This window comes from Delphinus delphis, chromosome 18 (genome assembly GCF_949987515.2).
Source record: "Delphinus delphis chromosome 18, mDelDel1.2, whole genome shotgun sequence".
Taxonomy (NCBI): Eukaryota; Metazoa; Chordata; class Mammalia; order Artiodactyla; family Delphinidae; genus Delphinus; species Delphinus delphis.
In genome coordinates this window covers 10,469,247-10,489,449 of record NC_082700.1, presented here as the reverse complement: position 1 = coordinate 10,489,449, position 20,203 = coordinate 10,469,247, and the positions used below count along the sequence as shown (strand labels likewise).

At 39.0% G+C, this 20,203-nt stretch overlaps 1 long non-coding RNA gene across 1 annotated transcript in view; it reads left to right on the top strand.

Moving 5' to 3' along the window:
* Positions 1–20,203, top strand: part of LOC132413639 (uncharacterized) — a 491,922-nt gene that overhangs the window by 446,628 nt on the left and 25,091 nt on the right. Inside the window, exon 6 of the long non-coding RNA XR_009516777.1 lies at positions 2,153–2,221. This is a non-coding gene — a long non-coding RNA (uncharacterized lncRNA). The remainder of the gene's footprint in view (positions 1–2,152; positions 2,222–20,203) is intronic.

Sequence of the window (20,203 nt, the reverse complement as noted above, 5' to 3'; positions counted from 1 at the left end):
ATTGACTAGAGTTGATTCAGTTTAACGAGGTGTCAAGGTGTAAGTTAGGATATTAATCACACTTTGTCCCTCCAGCCATGACTCCTACCCCTTCATGGGAGCCGGAACCTGAGGGCAGGGGGAGGAGGGCTCGGTGCTCCCAAGAGCTGCTCTGCAGGGCTGCTTCCCTCGCTCTTCCCATTCCCACTGGTGCCTTGGCTCTGTCCCCAGTCTGCCAGCCTCTCTGCTGTGTTCAGCCCCAAATCGTGTACAAACTAGAGTCAAAACAGTGCTCAGGAAAATGCATTAAGGTGAAATTGTACAGCATCCGTTTCAAATCTAGTTAGCTGATGTTGAATATTTGCAGCGCATGTCATTTTTGTTATTGCTCATTCTTAAGGTTCATTTTGGTTATGCATTTGCATAATACAAAAATATATACGATGTAAACAAAAAAAGCATGTGGTGTGTCTATATAATATAGATGGCTTGTATAATGATATATAAATACATGATTGACACCTAGGCTGGATAACAGATATCAGATAGGTAGATAGATTGTCTTAACTAGTTACTCAAGTCCAATACACCAAGGTTAGAATCTCAGCTGTGCCATTTACTAGCTCACTGTTAACTTTTTAAAGAACTTCAAGCTCTAAAGTGAGGATAATGCACCTACTTCCTAAGAGTATTCCATTTAGAGTTTAGAATTTTTTTCTCCCCTGGATACTGAGTTTCCTGGTGTTTAGAAAATTTGGGTTGAGGAAATTCAGAATCTCTGACCTTGAAATCAAAATCCTGCTCTCCTAAGGGAGAGGCCCAGATGTCAACAGTAGAGGTAACCATTCAGCAGCAATCCCCTCCTGCCTTCTAAGATAAATTTCCTAAATTGATCTGGAAGCTACATGACAAATTGTCGGAGCTAAAGGCCCACAAGCTCCATCTATGTGGAGTAAGGGTCTTTTGAAAAACAAGTAAATCCAGTTAAAGAAGAACACCCAGAAGGAGGAAGACAAAGGGTTTGGTTTGTTGTGTTCATTAGACCAACCCAAGAATGCAAGAGTCAGAAAGTCTGTAACTTTCAGGTGAGTAAAAATACATACAGATAAGTCTCAAAGCTTTGCTCTTCATTTATTGGTCTCCAAGCCCAATTATATCCCACCCTTTCAAGTCAATGGATTCTTTTTTTTTTTTTTTTAGCTCACAGAAACAGAATCCAAAATGGCAGGAGCATAATTCTAATTTATTTCCATCTCAGACTTTTATACCTGTAATTATGTTTGTGTTAAATTAGATGAAAATGTCACTCTACCAATTTGCTTCTTCCTTTATAACCTTTTGCATACCAAGTTTATCATTCTGACAAATAAAAGAGCTCTCCAACCTTGACACCGAAGAAGAAATGCAAATTATATTTTTCCACATTAGAAAACAACTATCAATCATGTCATTTAAAAATTAGGTGAGATATCCAATGAAGTTTGAAATCTTTAGCTGTTTGGAGTCTATGGGATAAAAATATGACTTAATATTAAAAGAGCAAAATTAGTAAGAGTAGATGTTATAATTGCTAATTCAAATAACCAAAATAATAATTGAGGGCCTGAATAAACTGCAGATTCCACTTTCGGAAAGGCATTTTGAAACTTTTGCTTGGTTTCTTAAGGGTGCAAATATCTCCTCAGAAACAGAACTCCAGTTTATTTCAATGAAATAGAAGCTAGCATTTTCCAAGATATCCTACCTTGTTTCCTCCCTTCCCAGAAACTATCCCATTTCTTATTGTTATGTAACATTTCATTTCACAAATTGCTACTTGAACACTGGCCTTTAAAATATGAACACTGGTTTTCCTGACTCTTAGCTGCCCAAGAAAAGTAAATCTTCGGAAGTTTCGAGTCTAGATAAAGCAAGTCCCAGGGGAAAGGAGCTCATTCCTCATCTCCTCCACCACCAAGATGAAGGTGGGTTGTGCGACCAGCCATTTTCTGTGACTCCTTTTCCATCACAAGTCATTCCTTTGCTCTCCCTGCTCTTGTTCTCAGACAAGGACTTTGGGAAAGAAAAGAAGACAGGTGTACAGACCATCCTGATTGGAATTAACACCAACATCTCCAAGATTACCACTTCCCTGAATTCTCTGTAGGCAGATACTATGTTTCCTATTTTACAGGTGCTAAAACTAAAATGCAGAGAATTTGAATGACTGAGCCAAGATCATCATGGAAAGTTGGAGGCAGAGGTGAGACGAGAAGCTACATGTTCAGGCTGAAACCACGGCCTTGAGTTTCCCGTTTTTCAAGGGCAGAACCTGTATTTGTTTCTGCTGCTTTGTACAGTTCCTTTAAAGCACTCCCCCACCACTACACACACAGGTAGGTTTTTCCTAAATGATGATGCTTTGCCTTGGTGTGAGTGATGGTGGATTTTAAGGGCCCTTCCCTGTCAGTCTAGCTCTCTTCCTGTCCCAAAATGTCTCTGGATTAAGTCTTGTCTTCACCATGTCTACATGCAAACGCAAATAAATTTCCCTGGAAGGATAACAAATTAGTCCCCTGTAAATGTAACATATGTCATTTAATCAGAGTGTCACAGAAAAAAGTCTAAATCATCTCTTCTTATCTTGAATTCATGGATCTAAAATGGGAGTGGCTGAGACAGACATGTGGGTATATTTAGCTCTGAAAACCCTACCTTGAAACTATATTCACAATTTTGAGTTTATCTGCATTTTTTGGAGGAGACAAAATATCATTTTCATAAGATTCTCAAAGAGGTGTGTGATCCTCCAAAATTTAAAACTTTAATCATACAGGTTATCTACGTGCACTGGATCTAAGACCACACCTCATCTAGGCCTTCTCGAAATCAGGGAATCCTTGAAACCCACCTTTCCCTCCTCCATAACACTCACCAGCACTATTTACCTTGAACCTACATAATAAGTAATCTTATTAGGCCATTTATCCCTGTGTATGTTGGCCCCCACAGGTCAACCATCATCTCCCATGGGGAGCCCCACAGGCTCTGTACATGCTTCATTCTGTTTCCTTCAAGCACTCCTCCTCAAGGCTTGGTCCCTTCCATTGTGCTCTCTGGAAACGAGGGTCCATTATTGGCAACGTGCTCTATCCCCCATCTATTTTCTGAACGTTTTTTCCACCCTCTGGTTAAAGGGCCAACTCTCTTAAGGACCCTGTTTACTGCAGCCCCTTAGTCGTGGCTCTTGCACCTTCCACAGCCTTTATGTCTCTGGCTTGGAGAAGGGATTGGCTAGACTTCCTCATTTCTCCTCATTGCTGACATTTGCCTATTTCCCCTTCCTTTTTCCTGAAAGCCTCTTTTTCTATTTCCATTTTGAAATTATATTACCCACTACCCTTCCTTGTTGCTGTCATCTATCCACTCCTGGGACACTCTTTTTCCAGGAATTTAAACGCCGATACTATTCTTATCTTAACCTTAATGAATTCAGTATACTCACAGATGATCCTATCAATATCCTGGTCTCTCTGCTCCTTGAACTTTTTTAATGATCTTGCTTTCTATTCTATTTCTATTCTATTGAAATATTTCTATTTTGGGAATTCCCTGGTGGCCCAGTGGTTAGGACTCCACACTTTCACTGCTGAGGGCATGGGTTCAATCCCTGGTTGGGGAACTAAGATCCTGCAAGCTGCATGGTGCAGAAGAAAAAAAAAAAAAATTCTATTTCAATTAGTCCCGTGGCCATACCCTCTAGTTTTTGTCCAAAGGGGCTCTTCATCTGATCCATAGAATTCTGCAGATAATTTGAGTGAATATTTTCTCAGATCTCTCAAAGATGGTACATAACTAATGCCATTCTAAATTCATAGGAGTGAGGTTAATTCATTACATATTTTAGATACGTTGGGCATGAAAGCTGAATTCTCTCAAGGAACTCTGATTGAGAATGTCTGCACCAATGATTGCAATAATCCTAATTTCAGATATTTTATCTCTGACAATAGCATTCTACCTTCCCAGCATACGCCCACTAGTAGCTCATCTCTCTATCTCAATATCCTTGACTTAATAACAACTGCAAAGTCCTGTTAGCCATAGGAAGATAACACATTCACAGGTGCAGGGAATTATGCAGTGAACATCTTTGGGGGTCATTATTCTGTCTAGAACCTAGCCCAACTTCAACCATCACTATCAAGATTATAGATGGTTTATATTCTTTCATCCTGTTATATTTCCTTGGTTTCATTTTCTTCTTCAGGGATTTCTGTTGTTTGGATTTTCTTTGTTTATTGTCAATACTTGTCACTTTCTCTTGAACTCTTTTTATCTCTTCATTCCTTTTTTGATTTTTAAATATTTTCTTCTTTTCATCTTCTGTTTCTCTCAGGACATTATTTTCTCTTGTATTCCTTCCAGTAGTCTGGTATGACTTTTAGTCTAATAGTCTGAAATGGTTTTTTTCTTTTATTTCTAATTCATTACTGAGTTCTATACTTCATTTCGTAATTTCTCTAATTTTGGTTTATGTTGTTCTTTCATGTCTTATGTCAGTTGTTAAAGGTCTTTTACCCTTGGTTTGAAATAGTAGGTACAGATTTTATCTGTTTGCTCAGCATGACTTTGAGATGTCCACATAGGGATTCTGCTCCTTATTACTGACCTCACCATGGCTTTGCCTGTTTTGTTTTGCTTGATTGTTTTCTGTTGCCTACTTTTGAGAAATTAATTTTTTGAACTTTTGGAAGGATTTGTGAAACAAAGGTTCACTTCATGGACTACCCTCTTCTATTTTGTTTTGTTATGCCTTTTTGTCATATAGTATTAAAAAGTAGGACAGCCTTCTTTCTGAGATTTCTTGGCTCTGTTCTCTCTTCTTACTTTTATTGGGAAATTCTCTTTCTTCATCTTTGTGTCCTTATTTTGCTCAATTACAATTTCAGTTCTAGCAGTTTTTCTTCATTAAGTGGCCTTGTCTTGGAGGAGCCCTGGTACGTCTGTGTAGGGAGTCTGGGCTGTTCATAAGGACGCTGACTGCCCCTGACCCTTCACACCTTCCTGAAGGGTTCTTGAACTCACCCGCTAGTAGGCTGGGCACAACCTCTCCCAGCTTCAGGTGCATTTCTCCCATTCTCTGGTCATGCCTTCCAGTGAATACTTGTTGACTATTTGGGGATTCTATCCTGAGATCTATCTGATGCTCCCTCTGCTTCTCCCTGCACAGATTCTGGAACTGTACGCTTTGGTGGCTATTGGTGGCTCACCCACACCTGCTTGGCATTTTGACATTCATAGAGACACCACGCCAACCAGATTTGTGGTAAATTTTGTCATGGGTTTTCTATTTTACTATAAATCTATAGTATTTACTATTTTGCTTCATCTGTTTTTATGTGGTGAATTCAAGAGATCGAAAATTATACTGTCACCAGCATTTTTCTAGAATGCTAGAGTCTTCTCCTTAGATAGATAAATTTATTTATTAAAAAATATATGTACAATTGGTTATTAATGTTTAATTTTAATGTTGTTAAAATAAAAATTTACTCATTGAAATATTTAAAAATTTATTAAAGTGATATTATTTATTAAAATTATATACATATATTTAATTTGTTAATAAACTTTTATTTTAAATAACTTTAGATTTACTGAAAAAAATACAAAAGTAGTACAGAGAGCTCCTGTATACCTCTCACCCAGTTTTAGTTTCCCCTAATGTTGTCATCTTATATTACCATGGTATATTTGCCAAAACTAAGAAACCACCATTGCACATTACATTTAACCAAATTCTAGACTTTATTTGGATTTCACTACTTTTCCCACTAATTACTTATTTTCTATTCCAAGATCCTATCCAGGGTCCTTATACCATATCACAGTAAGTTTTCATGTTTTCTTAGCCTCCTCTGGTCTGTGACAGTTTCTCAGGCTTTCCTTATTTTTCAAATCCTTTATAGTTTTGTGAGTACTGGTCAGATATTTTGTAGCATGTTCCTTATTTGTGTAGAATGTTCCTCGATTTTATCATCATTAGGTTTTTTCTTTGGTTTATTATTTTGGGGGGGGGCATGGTTTAAATAACACACAGGTGAAGTGCCCCTCTCGTGACATCATATCTGGGAGTACGTGATATTAATATGACATTAATAGCTGTGTTCACTCTGATTACTTGGTTAAAGTTCCATACATTTTTGCTGAATTATTAACCAAAAGTATTTTCCTCCCAACCTCCTTCACACAGCTACAAACAGCATTCACTCAATAGTGTCCATGATCTCTTTTAAGATATTAGGCACTTCAACTTTCTTTTTCAGGGTCCAGGCACACGTACTTTAAATATTCAGAGTTTTAACTTTCTATCTAGAGAAAAATTGGCATCTCCATGGCTGACATGGTGTGGCTATGTGAGGAACATACCAAATGCTTTTCCAGGAAGACTTGGCTTTTTGATAACCTTCAAGTCACAGTAATAAAATCCATATGAGGTGTTTTCAGAGATTATAAATTGTAAAATTAAGAGAATGTATTGAGAAGTTTAAAGTAGATCATAGGTTCACCACAGAACTTGCTTAACTGACATATGCCAAGATCTGGTTTGATTCTAATGAAGCCCCAGCTCCCACTGCATCTCTCTCCAAAGGAAATTTCAATGACAGCAGAAAAATGAAGATCTTACTTTTTCCTGACCCATCAGATTCAATTTGGGCCTACATGATTTATAGCTAGCAATGTCTTTTATCCGCCTTTAAAATAAAAGGAAAATGGGACCTTTCAAATACATTACTGCTGTTAGTTCATCAAATTAAACAACACCTTAGAAAATGGAAAGGTAATATTAATCACATGTATCCACCGACATTAAAAACATTACAATATAAAGCAACAACTTTGCTAATCCAGTGGAAATTCATATACTGTTTGGGAAGAGGGTGTTTGCAAAAAACCTGCTTGGTTTTGTGAGTTTAAAATGGCTAATCTATAATAATAAATGATGCAATTTTAGGGAACTCCAAAGAGTAAGGGATACTTTTACATTTGTTGCCTCATTTTATTCTCACATATCTCCTGTGAAGCATGGATTCTTATACCTGTTTTACAAATGAGGAGGCTAAGGCTCAGAAAACTTAATACCTAGAAACAAATGACAATGAAAACACGACGACCCAAAACCTATGGGATGCAACTAAAGCAGTTCTAAGAGGGAAGTTTATAGCTATACAATCCTACCTCAAGAAACAAGAAACATCTCAAATAAACAACCTAACCTTACACCTAAAGCAATTAGAGAAAGAAGAAGAACAACAACAAAAAAACCCAAAGTTAGCAGAAGGAAGGAAATCATAAAGATCAGATCAGAAATAAATTTTAAAAAATGAAGGAAACAATAGCTAAGAGCAATAAAACTAAAAGGTGGTTCTTTGAGACGATAAACAAAATTGATAAACCACTAGCCAGACTCATCAAGAAAAAAAGGGAGGAGACTCACATCAACAGGATTAGCAATGAAAAAGGAGAAGCAACAACTGACACTGCAGAAATACAAAGGATCATGAGAGATTACTACAAGCAACTATATGCAATAAAATGGACAACCTGGAAAAAACGGACAAATCCTTAGAAAAGCACAATCTTCTGAGACTGAACCAGGAAGAAATAGAAAATATAAACAGACGAATCACAAACACTGAAATTGAGACTGTGATTAAAAATCTTCCAACAAACAAAAGCCCAGTACCAGATCGCTTCACAGGCGAATTCTATCAAACATTTAGAGAAGAGATAACACCTATCCTTCTCAAACTCTTCCAAAATATAGCAGAGGGAGGAACATTCCCAAACTCATTCTACGAGGCCACCATCACCCTGATACCAAAACCAGAAAAAGATGTCACAAAGAAAGAAAACTACAGGCCAATATCACTAATGAACATAGATGCAAAAATCCTCAACAAAATACTAGCAAACAGAATCCAACAGCACATTAAAAGGATCATACACCATGATCAAGTGGGGTTTATTCCAGGAATGCAAGGATTCTTCAATATACGCAAATCTATCAATGTGATAAACCATATTAACAAATTGAAGGAGAAAAACCATATGATCATCTCAATAGATGCAGAAAAAGCTTTTGACAAAATTCAGCACTCATTTATGATAAAAACTTTCCAGAAAGTAGGCACAGAGGGAACTTACCTCAACATAATAAAGGCTATATATGACAAACCCACAGCCAACATTGTTCTCAATGGTGAAAAACTGAAACCATTTCCTCTAAGATCAGGAACAAGACAAGGTTGTCCACTCTCACCACTATTATTCAACATAGTTTTGGAAGTTTTAGCCACAGCAATCAGAGAAGAAAAATAAATTTTAAAAAAATCAGAAAAGAAGAAGTAAAGCTGTCACTGTTTGCAGATGACATGACACTATACATAGAGAATCCTAAAGATGCTACCAGAAAACTACTAGAGCTAATCAATGAATTTGGTAAAGTAGCAGGATACAAAATTAATACACAGAAATCTCTTGCATTCCTATACATTAATGATGAAAAATCTGAAAGAGAAATTAAGGAAACACTCCCATTTACCATTGCAACAAAAAGAATAAAATACCTAGGAATAAATCTACCTAAGGACACAAAAGACCTGTATGCAGAAAACTATAAGACACTGATGAAAGAAATTAAAGATGATACAAATAGATGGAGAGATATACCATGTTCTTGGATTGGAAGAATTAACACTGAAAATGACTATACCACCCAAAGCAATCTACAGATTCAATGCAATCCCTGTCAAACTACCACTGGCATTTTTCACAGAACTAGAACAAAAAATTTCACAATTTGTATGGAAACACAAAAGACCCCGAATAGCCAAAGCAATCTTGAGAAAGAAAAACGGAGCTGGAGGAATCAGGCTCTTGGTCTTCAGACTATACTACAAAGCTACAGTAATCGAGGCAGTATGGTGCTAGCACAAAAACAGAAATATAGATCAGTGGAACAAGATAGAAAGCCCAGAGATAAACCCACACACATATGGTCACCTTATTTTTGATAAAGGAGACAAGTATATACAATAGAGAAAAGACATCCTCTTCTATAAGTGATGCTGGGAAAACTGGACAGTTACATGTAAAAGAATGAAATTAGAACAGTCCCTAACACCATACACAAAAATAAACTCAAAATGGATTAAAGACCTAAATGTAAGCCAGACACTATAAAACTCTTAGAGGAAAACATAGGCAGAACACTCTATGACATAAATCACAGCAAGATCCTTTTTGACCCACCTCCTAGAGTAATGGAAATAAAAACAAAAAATAAACAAATGGGACCTAATGAAACTTAAAAGCTTTTGCACTGCAAAGGAAAACATAAATAAGACGAAAAGACAACCCTCAGAATGGGAGAAAATATTTGCAAATGAAGCAACTGACAAAGGATTAATCTCCAAAATTTACAAGCAGCTCATGGTCAATATCCAAAAATCAAACAACCCAATCCAAAAATGGGCAGAAGACCTAAATAGACATTTCTCCAAAGAAGACATACAGATTGCCAACAAACACATGCAAGGATGCTCAACATCACTAATCATTAGAAATGCAAATCAAAACTACAATGAGGTATCACCTCACACGTTTATTGGCCATCATCAAAAATCTACAAACAATAAATGCTGGAGAGGGTGTGGAGAAAAGGGAACCCTCTTGCACTGTTGGTGGGAATGTAAATTGATACAGCCACTATGAAGAACAGTATGGAGGTCCCTTAAAAAACTAAAAATAGAACTACCTTACGACCCAGCAATCCCACTACTGGGCGTATACCCTGAGAAAACCATAATTCAAAAACAGTCATGTACCACAATGTTCACTGCAGCTCTATTTGCAATAGCCAGGACATGGAAGCAACCTAAGTGTCCATCGACAGATGAATGGATAAAGAAGATGTGGCACATATATACAATGGAATATTACTCAGCCATAAAAAGGAAAGATATTGAGTTATTTGTAGTGAGGTGGATGGACCTAGAGTCTGTCATACAGAGTGAGGAAGTCAGAAAGAGAAAAACAAATACCATACGCTAACACATATATATGGAATCTAAAAAAAAGGAAAAGTTTCTGAAGAACCTAGGGGCAAGGTAGAAATAAAGACGCAGATGTAGAGAATGGACTTGAGGACACAGGGAGGGGGAAGGGTAAGCTGGGATGACATAAGAGAGTAGCATGGACATATATACCCTACCAAATGTAAAATAGATGGCTAGTGGGAAGCAGCCACATAGCACAGGGAGATCAGCTCAGTGCTTTTTGACCACCTAGAGGGGTGGGATAGGGAGGGTGGGAGGGAGATGCAAGAGGGAGGAGTTATGGGGATATATGTATATGTATAGCTGATTCACTTTGTTTTAAAGCAGAAACTAACACACCACTGTAAATCAATTATACTCCAATAAGCATGTTAAAAAAAAAAAAACAGAATAGTACCAAGGTCCCATATCTTGCAACCAATGTCCATACAGATTCATTAAATTGCTCTTTCCTTCCACCTAAGCCTGATGCTGTGCTTTGCTTTCATCAGTATGACTCATTTCCCACTAATAAACTTAACTCACCAATTATAAGAAAAGGATCAAAATGAAGGGCAAACCTGAATAAGAGATTATATAGTATCTACTTTATTTAGCACTTACTGTGTGCCTCTGTAGTTAATTCTATAGTTAATTCTAACTGCTCTGTTAGATAATATTCTTTCCTTTTTTATTAGTGAGAAGTAATTGAATCTCAATTAATGTAAAGGATGCTAACTGCTGTAGCACATAAATCCCAATTTTAGTGTTTAAGACAATAAGGGTTAATGTCTTGCCCCTGCAGAATCCAGTACCGTTTCTGGCTGGTGAATGGCCTTCCGTGTGGTCAGTCAGGGTCCGGCCTCTACCACCCTTTGGGATACTGCAGGATACTCTGCATGTTCCTATTAGAAATACTGTTCATATAGTTAATAAAGGCTTTATTGGTAACCCCACATTAGATTTTATTCTGGCTCCTTCTGAGTTATATTAATTTCAGATTGATGTTCAAATTAATGCAAGCTTCCCAGGCACAAGAAGTTCTAATGGACAGGACCTGGAAGCGGGATGTTTTACTTCTGTCTACAGTGCATTTGTCAGAGCTCCCTCACATGTTCACTCTGGGCTGGCAGAGAGGGTGGGAGACATAGTCAAGGTGTGTACTCAGATGGCAGGGAACAAAGGTTTCAGTGAACACACGGCCATCTGCCACACTGAGCAACTTGCCCAAAGTCATACAGGTAGTAATTGGCAGAGTCAGAGCTTGAATTTGGTTCTGATCCAAGGCATATGCTCTTTTCACTGTATTATACCCCTTCCAAATATTTTTTAAAATAAACTTAGTTTTATTATTTTCAGGGATAGATCAAATTTTCTGTGGCAATATTAATTATGGACATAAACAATGCCGCTTTAATTGTAATAAGCCATATTTGGATTTGGCTGAATCCTTAGTCCTCCCTCCTCTGCTCTCCCAAGCCCTTTTCTAGCCCCCATATGCCCCTTGTCCATGATTATATCTGGGACACCCAAATATATGAGTCCCGTGCACTGGGAACACATCCTGACTACCACCACCTTGTTCTTCCCTCCAGAACCACCAGTGATATGAAATCACCAGTGCCTCATGAAGAAAGACTTTCCTCCTTACCCTTCCCCCCATTTTCTCACCTAATGAGTCATCTAATGAGACAAAAGCCCAACATCTGATAGAGTCATTACTGCCAGTACCAGTAATGCAAATAGTAACTCCTTCACCTTCTATCATCCCCCCTCTCCTCAGTCTTCAGATAACATCCGAGAGGCTGCCAGAGAAACAAATTCTAAAAGACACAAGTCGCTGCCTTTCCCATCACCCACTGCTCCAGTGTGGATCCCTTCCAACGAAGAGTCCCAAAGAGTCAACCCAAGTAAATGAACTCCTGGTAGGCCCTCCCCATCAGCCTAGCTCACATGCCCACAGTTCCCCGTACAAGCAGTGGACTTAGGTTAGCCTTAAGCTGGGTTTCTGTGATATTGTGATGTATAATAAGAATATAAATTTATATTATATTTATGATATATAAATATATATAATATGTAATATATGTTATATATAATATATAATATATACATTTGGTCTTCATCCTATTTCTGATACAGAGCTCCTAAAACTCTTGGAATTTCCTGTGATAAGAGTGATAAAGTTCTTTTGTTAATGAGGTGACTTTTGGAAATCCCCTAAGCAAACCTAAGGATGGGCTGGTTGCCAGGAAACCCAACCTTGTAATTAGAGGGTTAGAACTTTTTGTCCCCGCCCCACTTTCCCCTCTACCTCCTGGGAGGGGAGAAATGCTGGAGGTTGAATCAGTCACCAATAGTCAATGAGTTAATCAATCATGAATATGTAATGAAGCCTCCATAAAAACCCAAAGGATGGGGTCTGGATTGGTGAACACGTGGAAATTTGGGAAGAGTGGTGCGCTTGGAGAGGGCACAGAAGCTTTCCCCACACCTGGCCCTCTGCATCTCTTCCATCTGGCTATTCCTGACTTACATCCTTTTATAATAAACCAGTAATCAGTAAGTAAAATGTTTCTTTGAGTTTTGTGAGTCGCTCTAGCAAATTAATTGAACCCAAGGAGGGGGATGTTGGAACCTCGAATCTATTGTCAGTCGATTAGAAGCACGGGTGACAACCTGCACTTGTGATTAGCATAGAATTGTATGTTAAATAGGGGAAAAAAACAACATGTTGGAATTGGATGCAGAACCCTTAGTTTCCCACTACCCAAGGACACACAGTACCAGAATACAGATAACCAAATGTGTTTAGTAAATGTTCTTAGGAGACTTGTTTTGATAAATAGATAAGAATAGGTTATTTGGGGAAAGAAAAAAAAAAGAAAAGAAAATGCTTTTTAATTGGTATATCAATCATTTGAAATTGGAATCTTGAAGTTACTTAAAACTATTCTCCTCTCATAAGCATTTTACACATTCTCCCTGAAATGTTGCTTATACAATTAATAAAGTCTTCATAGGTAATCCAAAAATAGGTTTCACTGGGGCTCCTTCTGAGCCACAATTTTCAGATTGATGTTCAAATTAATGCAAGTGTCCTGGAGATCCTACATTTCAGTTTTATGTATGTGAACACTGAAGTATATACACTCTCACATAAAAATACTCCCTGAGAGTCCCGAGGCACCACACAGTAGCAGATAAGAGTCTTAGGGTCCCCAAAGAATCACTGTCTCTGCCTATGCACATTAAATGAATAGCCCTTCCACTGGCTAATCTATTAATTCCAGCCATTTAATGATCAATGAAGATTGCTGAGTGAGTGATCTGAGATGGTGATCAATATGCCTCATGAAGATACCTGAAATGGACACCAGCCACATATTGATGTGGCCTAAATCAGAGGAGAGTGCACTCAGAACCCAGAACAAGCCTGGTCCTGGGCAGACTGCAAGATAATATTTCTACCTTCCAGAAGACTGTCCTGGAGAGTCCCTTCTGAGGTATCCTGCAGTGCAAGGACTCAACCTGGACTTGTTCCAGGGAAGTCTCTTACTTCCCTTTCAGTGGAATACTCGTGCTCCAAAATCTTGGGGCCCAAATCTGATTTTTGGACTCTCTCGAGTATTGTGTCCATTGATTGTTTCATACCTATCTTGCCTTAATTCAAAAAGGATTTGATGCTTGCCGAAATATATCTCATTTAGAAGATAAAATCTCGAAGGAGTGGGAATTTGCAGCATCTCAGGGGTATGGGAGATGATACCTTTGGATTGCTGGTCCCTATTGCTGCAGCCAAATCCGCACACTGTGGACCCCATTTATCACTGCAATCCACATAGAGACCTAACTCTGGTCCCAAGTTTCCAGGCTGTTTTTCACCCCAAGATGAGAAAACAAGAATTAGTGATACTTAGGTATACATATAGGGGAGACGACAGAAAATACCTTGGAAAATACTGAGTTTTTTGGAGGTGAAGAACTAGCTAAGAACCATTAATGTCTCACCTTGGCCCTGAGAGAGGGTCACTGTGGGTCTGGTCCTAACAGCCGACTCTACAGAAAATTCATGATTTCTCCTAATAAAAGGTTAAGAATTCAGGCGTGCCAGGGTCCCTGGATTAAGCCTCAACCCAAGCTGACATGGCAGTGATGGAAAGGCCAGATAGTTGTGAAACAAAGGAGACCTGAGTATTCATTCCTCTTTTCTTTTTCATAGAGCAAACAGGGTTTTGTCTCTCACTTCTACAACCATCATATTCTGACTAGCCTTAGCATCTAGAGCAGAGCTGGAGAAAAATTAGAGGGGACCTGGAGGAAGAATGTCCAGCAGCAGAGCTGGGTTCAGAGGAGCTCAGGAAGAGAAGCACAGGAGGAGGTTTGTCTCATGGAAAGAAGCGGTGACCCTGGCAAATCCAACCAGCTAACGTCCCCGCAACCTGGAAGGGTGTGGACCCAGGCCCCTGGGTACTCCACTGAAGGGGCCCTTCCCCTCACCCTCGCTGGCCTCAGAGTCGCTCTCCTGGTGGAAAAGAGCTCTGAAAAGAAAAGGTCACTTGGGTTTTTCTGGCACTCGTAACGGAAGAGCCTCTACAGTCAAATATGTTTTTAAACTAGTTGCCATGGAAACATGTTTTAAAGATAGCTAATACTACCAGGGAAATCTGACTGGCTGTGATGGCAAATCAGGCTTTGATCTAACCTCATATAGTCTGTCGAGCAATTTCAGAACAAGTGTATGCGTGACACGGAGGTTTCACAGTCTTAGCCCCGTTTGCTTGAGTGTGGAGAAAGCACTGTGTGAGGAGTTTCTGTCAATCGCTGATTATTCAGGGTGCGATTTTGAAGCTGGAGGGTTTTCAGTGCCTTTGCTTCCCTTGCTTCTCCTCCTCCCCCTGTGCACTGTGCTCTAGTCATTTTCATCGCTAATTAGCGCTTCCACCAGAGAGTGGAGAGGATATGAAATTCCAATCAGCCTGTTAGCAGCTTTCAGGAGAGATCTGCCGAGGAAAAGAGCTAAACCCATTGGCTGAAATGAGGTTTGCAAATCATCTATGGATTTCATTTATGATTTCCGTGTGAGTAATTTGATCATTTGGCTTTGGCTGCCTGTGGCTCCATTGGAAACAGCAGCTTTGATGAAAACAGCCTTATACATATGCACAAAGATTTCTGTCCACACTGGATTAAGTAAATAAACATCTAGAAACCCCAATTTTTTAAAAATAAATGGCAGAAATGCAGATCACTCAGGCTCTAGAATGTTTGTTGTGATGTAAAAAATCAGTTTGACTACCCAGATTGTTCAGATTTACCTAATAATTGCCAAATTATTAGCAAAACCGTACTTAAATAGATTTAACAAACAGGAAACCAGAAGGAGAAACTTCTGAGCTTTCATTGAGGCGCTGACAATCTATCTATAGATATATATATTGTCAGTACACACATACACATATATACATACATTATATATATATGTATATTATACATGTATGGCAGGGGCTCTTTTATTACTTTAATATTTCTCATCCATGAAATGCAGACTGTGGTTCTGTATTATAATATTGTAACAATGCAAAACGTGTTCACATACGCAGAGTACTTTGAAAATGAACAACTTCCTTTCAGTGCTGTCATTACTACCCCTCACACTTCTGTGGAGTGAGTGACCATAGCTAGTGTTTTCTTGAGATGTAGACACCTATACCCAATTATCTATGCATCCTCTAATGATTCATTTTTCCAATGGAAACAATTCTCATTTCTTTCTTTTTCTGGGCAGAGTACAAACTAGAGACCTCTGGGGTGATGCCTTACTTCAATTAAGAATCACCTGGGTCCTCCCTGGTGGCGCAGTGGTTGAGAGTCTGCCTGCCGATGCAGGGGACACGGGTTCATGCCCCAGTCCGGGAACATCCCACATGCTGCGGAGCGGCTGCGCCCGTGAGCCATGGCCGCTGAGCCTGCGCGTCCGGAGCCTGTTGCTCCGCAACGGGAGAGGCCACAACAGTGAGAGGCCCGCGTACCACAAAAAAAAAAAGAAAAAGAATCACCTGAATCAGGTATCCTTCAGTTGTTCCTTTACAGAGATTTTTTTTTTCAATTTGAATAATATATTTTATTTAACTCAGTGTGTCCCAAGTGTTATTATTTTAACATATACTCAATATGAAATATACTCAAATGAGATTTTTTTTTTTTTTTTTTTTTTGCGGTACGCGGGCCTCTCGCTGTTGCGACCTCTCCCGTTGCGGAGCACAGGCTCCGGACGCGCAGGCTCAGCGGTCATGGCTCACGGGCCCAGCTGCTCCGCGGCATGTGGGATCTTCCTGGACCGGGGCACGAACCCATGTCCCCTGCATCGGCAGGCGGACTCTCAACCACTGCGCCACCAGGGAAGCCCAATGAGATATTTTTTTATTCTTTTATTCTAAGTCTTTAAAATTCAGTGTGCATTTTATAGTTAGAGCACATCTCAATCGGAGCACTACATTTTCACCGCGAATACCCTGACCTGTATTTAGGTTTCACAACAGTTACAGTTGAAAGAATAGGCGATCATATCCAAGTTGGTCCAAACATACTGAAAATTTTTCCAATAACTGAATCAAGTTTAAATTTTTTAAAGTCAAATTTAAATAAATTAAAATAAAATTCTTCAGTCTCCCTAAGCCATGTTTCAAGTGCTCAAAAGCCATACATATGTGGCTAGTGGTACCATCTTGGACAACACAGCTTTATTCTGTCCTTTGTGAGCAATTTAAGATTGCCCAGGATACCAAAACTTTACTGACAAGGTTTCAGACTCTACATTTGCAGCTAACTTTTAAGAAACCACTTGTTGAGTTTTGGTTCAGTGGACTGGATATCCATAGTTATCTGAAAAGGTATTAAAATACTCCCCCCTTTTCCAACCACATAACTGTGTGAGGCCTGTTTTCTTTTTCTTTTCATTTTTTTATCGTGGTTAAAGATACGTAACATAAAATTTACCGTGTCAACCATTTTTAGTGGTACAGTTCAGTGATATTAAAAGTGGTATTTAAAGTTGGTCCTCATTCAGCTTCTCACTGCCAAGGATCAGTGCATGGCTGCCTGGGGCTCTGTTGTTTTGCTGAGTGCTAAAGCAATGTCTTTTCATTTCTTGCTCTGGAGACCTCCTCTCCCCACAACACACACACACACTGTGTTTCTAAGGAGCCACAGAACACCAGCAGGGAGTGGTTCTGTTTATTGAGCTTCTCAAGGAAAGCAGTTCTATCAAGTCCAATTATATCAGACTTCTAAAAGTTCTCTTGTGCATCTCTTCATTTAATATACCCCAAAGATATGGTGGTTTATCAAAATTCTTATGTTGTGCTCAGGTGAAGCGTACTCTTTGAATACATTTTATTGATAAATTCATTTATTCTAGGAAATATAAAATAAATATACAATTAAAATGTTGAAATGATGGAATGAACATTATTGAAAAAGTCCTTTTTCACTTAAGCATAGATCTATCCAAATGATAGCTACTTCAAGAAAAAGCATTAAGCTTTACTCATCTAGATTTTAAAGGATCTGTCAATTCATCTGTAAAGAACTGCATGAATAAGTGTTAATATAAAATGTTCAAATTACTGTACATGCCTGTTTAGGACATTTCTAATCCACATAACTGATGTACCTTCATCCTTTGGAAGAAGAGTAAATGAAGTTTATGCAGGAAGACAAGCAGGTTTTTACAGTTTGTACCTTTCCTTCCCCCAGTTTCCTCTCCTTTCCCGATCTTCCCTTTGTCTCCTTCCGTTAAATATTTTCAGAAGGCAGCAAATAGAAGGGTGGTGCTCAGCAAATAGTTAACGGAGAAAACCAAGTTGCAGACCCTCTGCATTAATCAGGTGAAATTCTTCCATCATAATTCAGGTTATGGCAATGACTTGCTGCCACTATAAATATGCACATCCAAGCTGTGTTCTCTGTAATGCTTTAACACCGAGATCTGAAGGTGTTTGTACCCCAGAACAAGACCCTTCCCATATGCTTCTGTATTCTCCCCATTTCACAGATGGCAAATTGAGATGCAGGGAGGTGGGATTCCTTTTTCACGGGCACACCACTGGTAAGCAAACCCAGATTTTTCTGGCTCAAAAGCCCACCTGCTGACCATCCTGACTCTCACCCAGCTGGTACAAGGAGGATTCTGGCCAATTATTATTTAGGGGGCCTGACATTTCCCCTTCCTCTATGCGGCTGTCGGGAATGTTCACCCACAAAGTAAAGCACAGCCTATTCAGAGATTTCACCACCCTCCAAACTACACCACAAGGTGTTTAGACACGTCTGTCCTTTCCCAGTCTTTACTAGCCTTGCTGTGAGCCCTTGGGTGGGGCCTGGCTTGTTGGGGCAGGCTGTCGGGTGGTGCACCCTCGGGAGTCTGCCTGCTGCAGGTGACAAGGTCAGCAGGCACTGAAAACAGTGGTGAAAACATCAATTTTAAAAGTTTGGGGCAATCAAATAGGTCATTAATTAAATCTCCACAGTAGATAGGATAACTTTAATGCTCATGAGAATGAATCTTTGCTCTCTTTTAAGTTCATTAAACTATTTAAAATTTCAACAGACACTACTTTAGGAATCACATTTTCTACCTGTCTGCAACGACGGAACAGTTTCAGTATTTTACTGACGCAAGTTTCAGCATTCAAAGGCACGCAACTCTTGATGATTCTGAGTTAATCAACAGGATGAATTCTACAGATTCACAGTCTTGTTTATGACTTAACAACTTCCCTTGGGTTCTTTACAATCATACTGCGTATCTATTTCTGGAGGTCTGTGTACACACATATAGGTATGTACTCTTGATAAAGAAAAAATGCAAACTAAAATGTGTAACAGCAGGGAGAAAAAATGATCAGATTGTTTAAATTTAGTTCTGTTTACTACAGTTTGTGTGACTAGGTTAATTATTGTCTGTTTAAATAGGTCATATGTCTGACATTGAAGTCTCAGGCACATGGAAGTGTTAAGTAAGCTTGGTTTTCTGGTATTAAATGTAGTAATTTTAAAAGCCACATATATTTGCCAGAAAAAAATATATTTGTATTTATCACCAGACTATTCAAATAATTAGCTCTGGATAAAGACATTCAATCAGGAACAGACTGAATGTTTTTGCTAACTTTTTATACCTGTTGCAGACATTAGATGCATCTGGTCTTGACTTACTGGAGATATATTTTTATGTTTCATCCAATGTAATTTATTAAAATATTTATTGAGCACCTACCTTGTGCTCGGCAGAATGTTACATGGTAGTTAATTGAAGAGCTATTAATTCTTCTGTGAAGGAGCCAAAAACCCACATAAGAATATAACAGATTATGGTTAGTGTTGTTTGAAACTGAACCACTAAGGGAATGGGTAAATTCTAAGTGAATGACCCCCAAAACTGAAGTCACCGTCACCCTCACCTCAAAAGAGTAACTCCTCTCCTTCTGTTTAGCAAATAATAATTCTTTGTTTTGTTGATGTCTGACCTGAGGTCTCTCCCTAAGATTTGGTTTTATAGACGAGAATCTTTGCTACATATGTGCCTTAAGTCTCTCTAACATCTGATTATGTTCCACCCCTGGCCAACCTATGGTCAATGGTTTCTGGATCCCCCTGGAATAAAGCTTTGAATCCTCCAGTTGGCATTCACAGTTCTCCATCTGACCCCAACCTTCTTTCCAGCCTCATCTGTCCCTAATTAGTTTTCTGTACTTTATGCTCTGGCCAGTTTGGGCTACTTGCTTTCCCTCCACGATCAGGTCCCCATCACTTGCCTACGTTATCTCCTCAACATAGAACTCTCTGCCTCCTTCCTCATCCTTGTCTGTGAAAACCCTATCCATCCTCTAAGGAAGACCCAGATCTTGCTCCCCAGCCTGGTGCAACTACTCCCTGATCTGGGTTCCGACAGGGCTTGATTTGTCTACTTTTATGCGATCTGTTCCCTAGTCTGCGATGTTTTATTGTTTATTTGTGTTAGTTTTGGATTAAATTGTAAACTTTTAGGTGGGATAAATGCCTATATTTCATTCATCTCTGGATGTCCTGTTGAACTCCATACCAAGGAACTTGTAAATGCTCATCAAATGAGTAAGTGA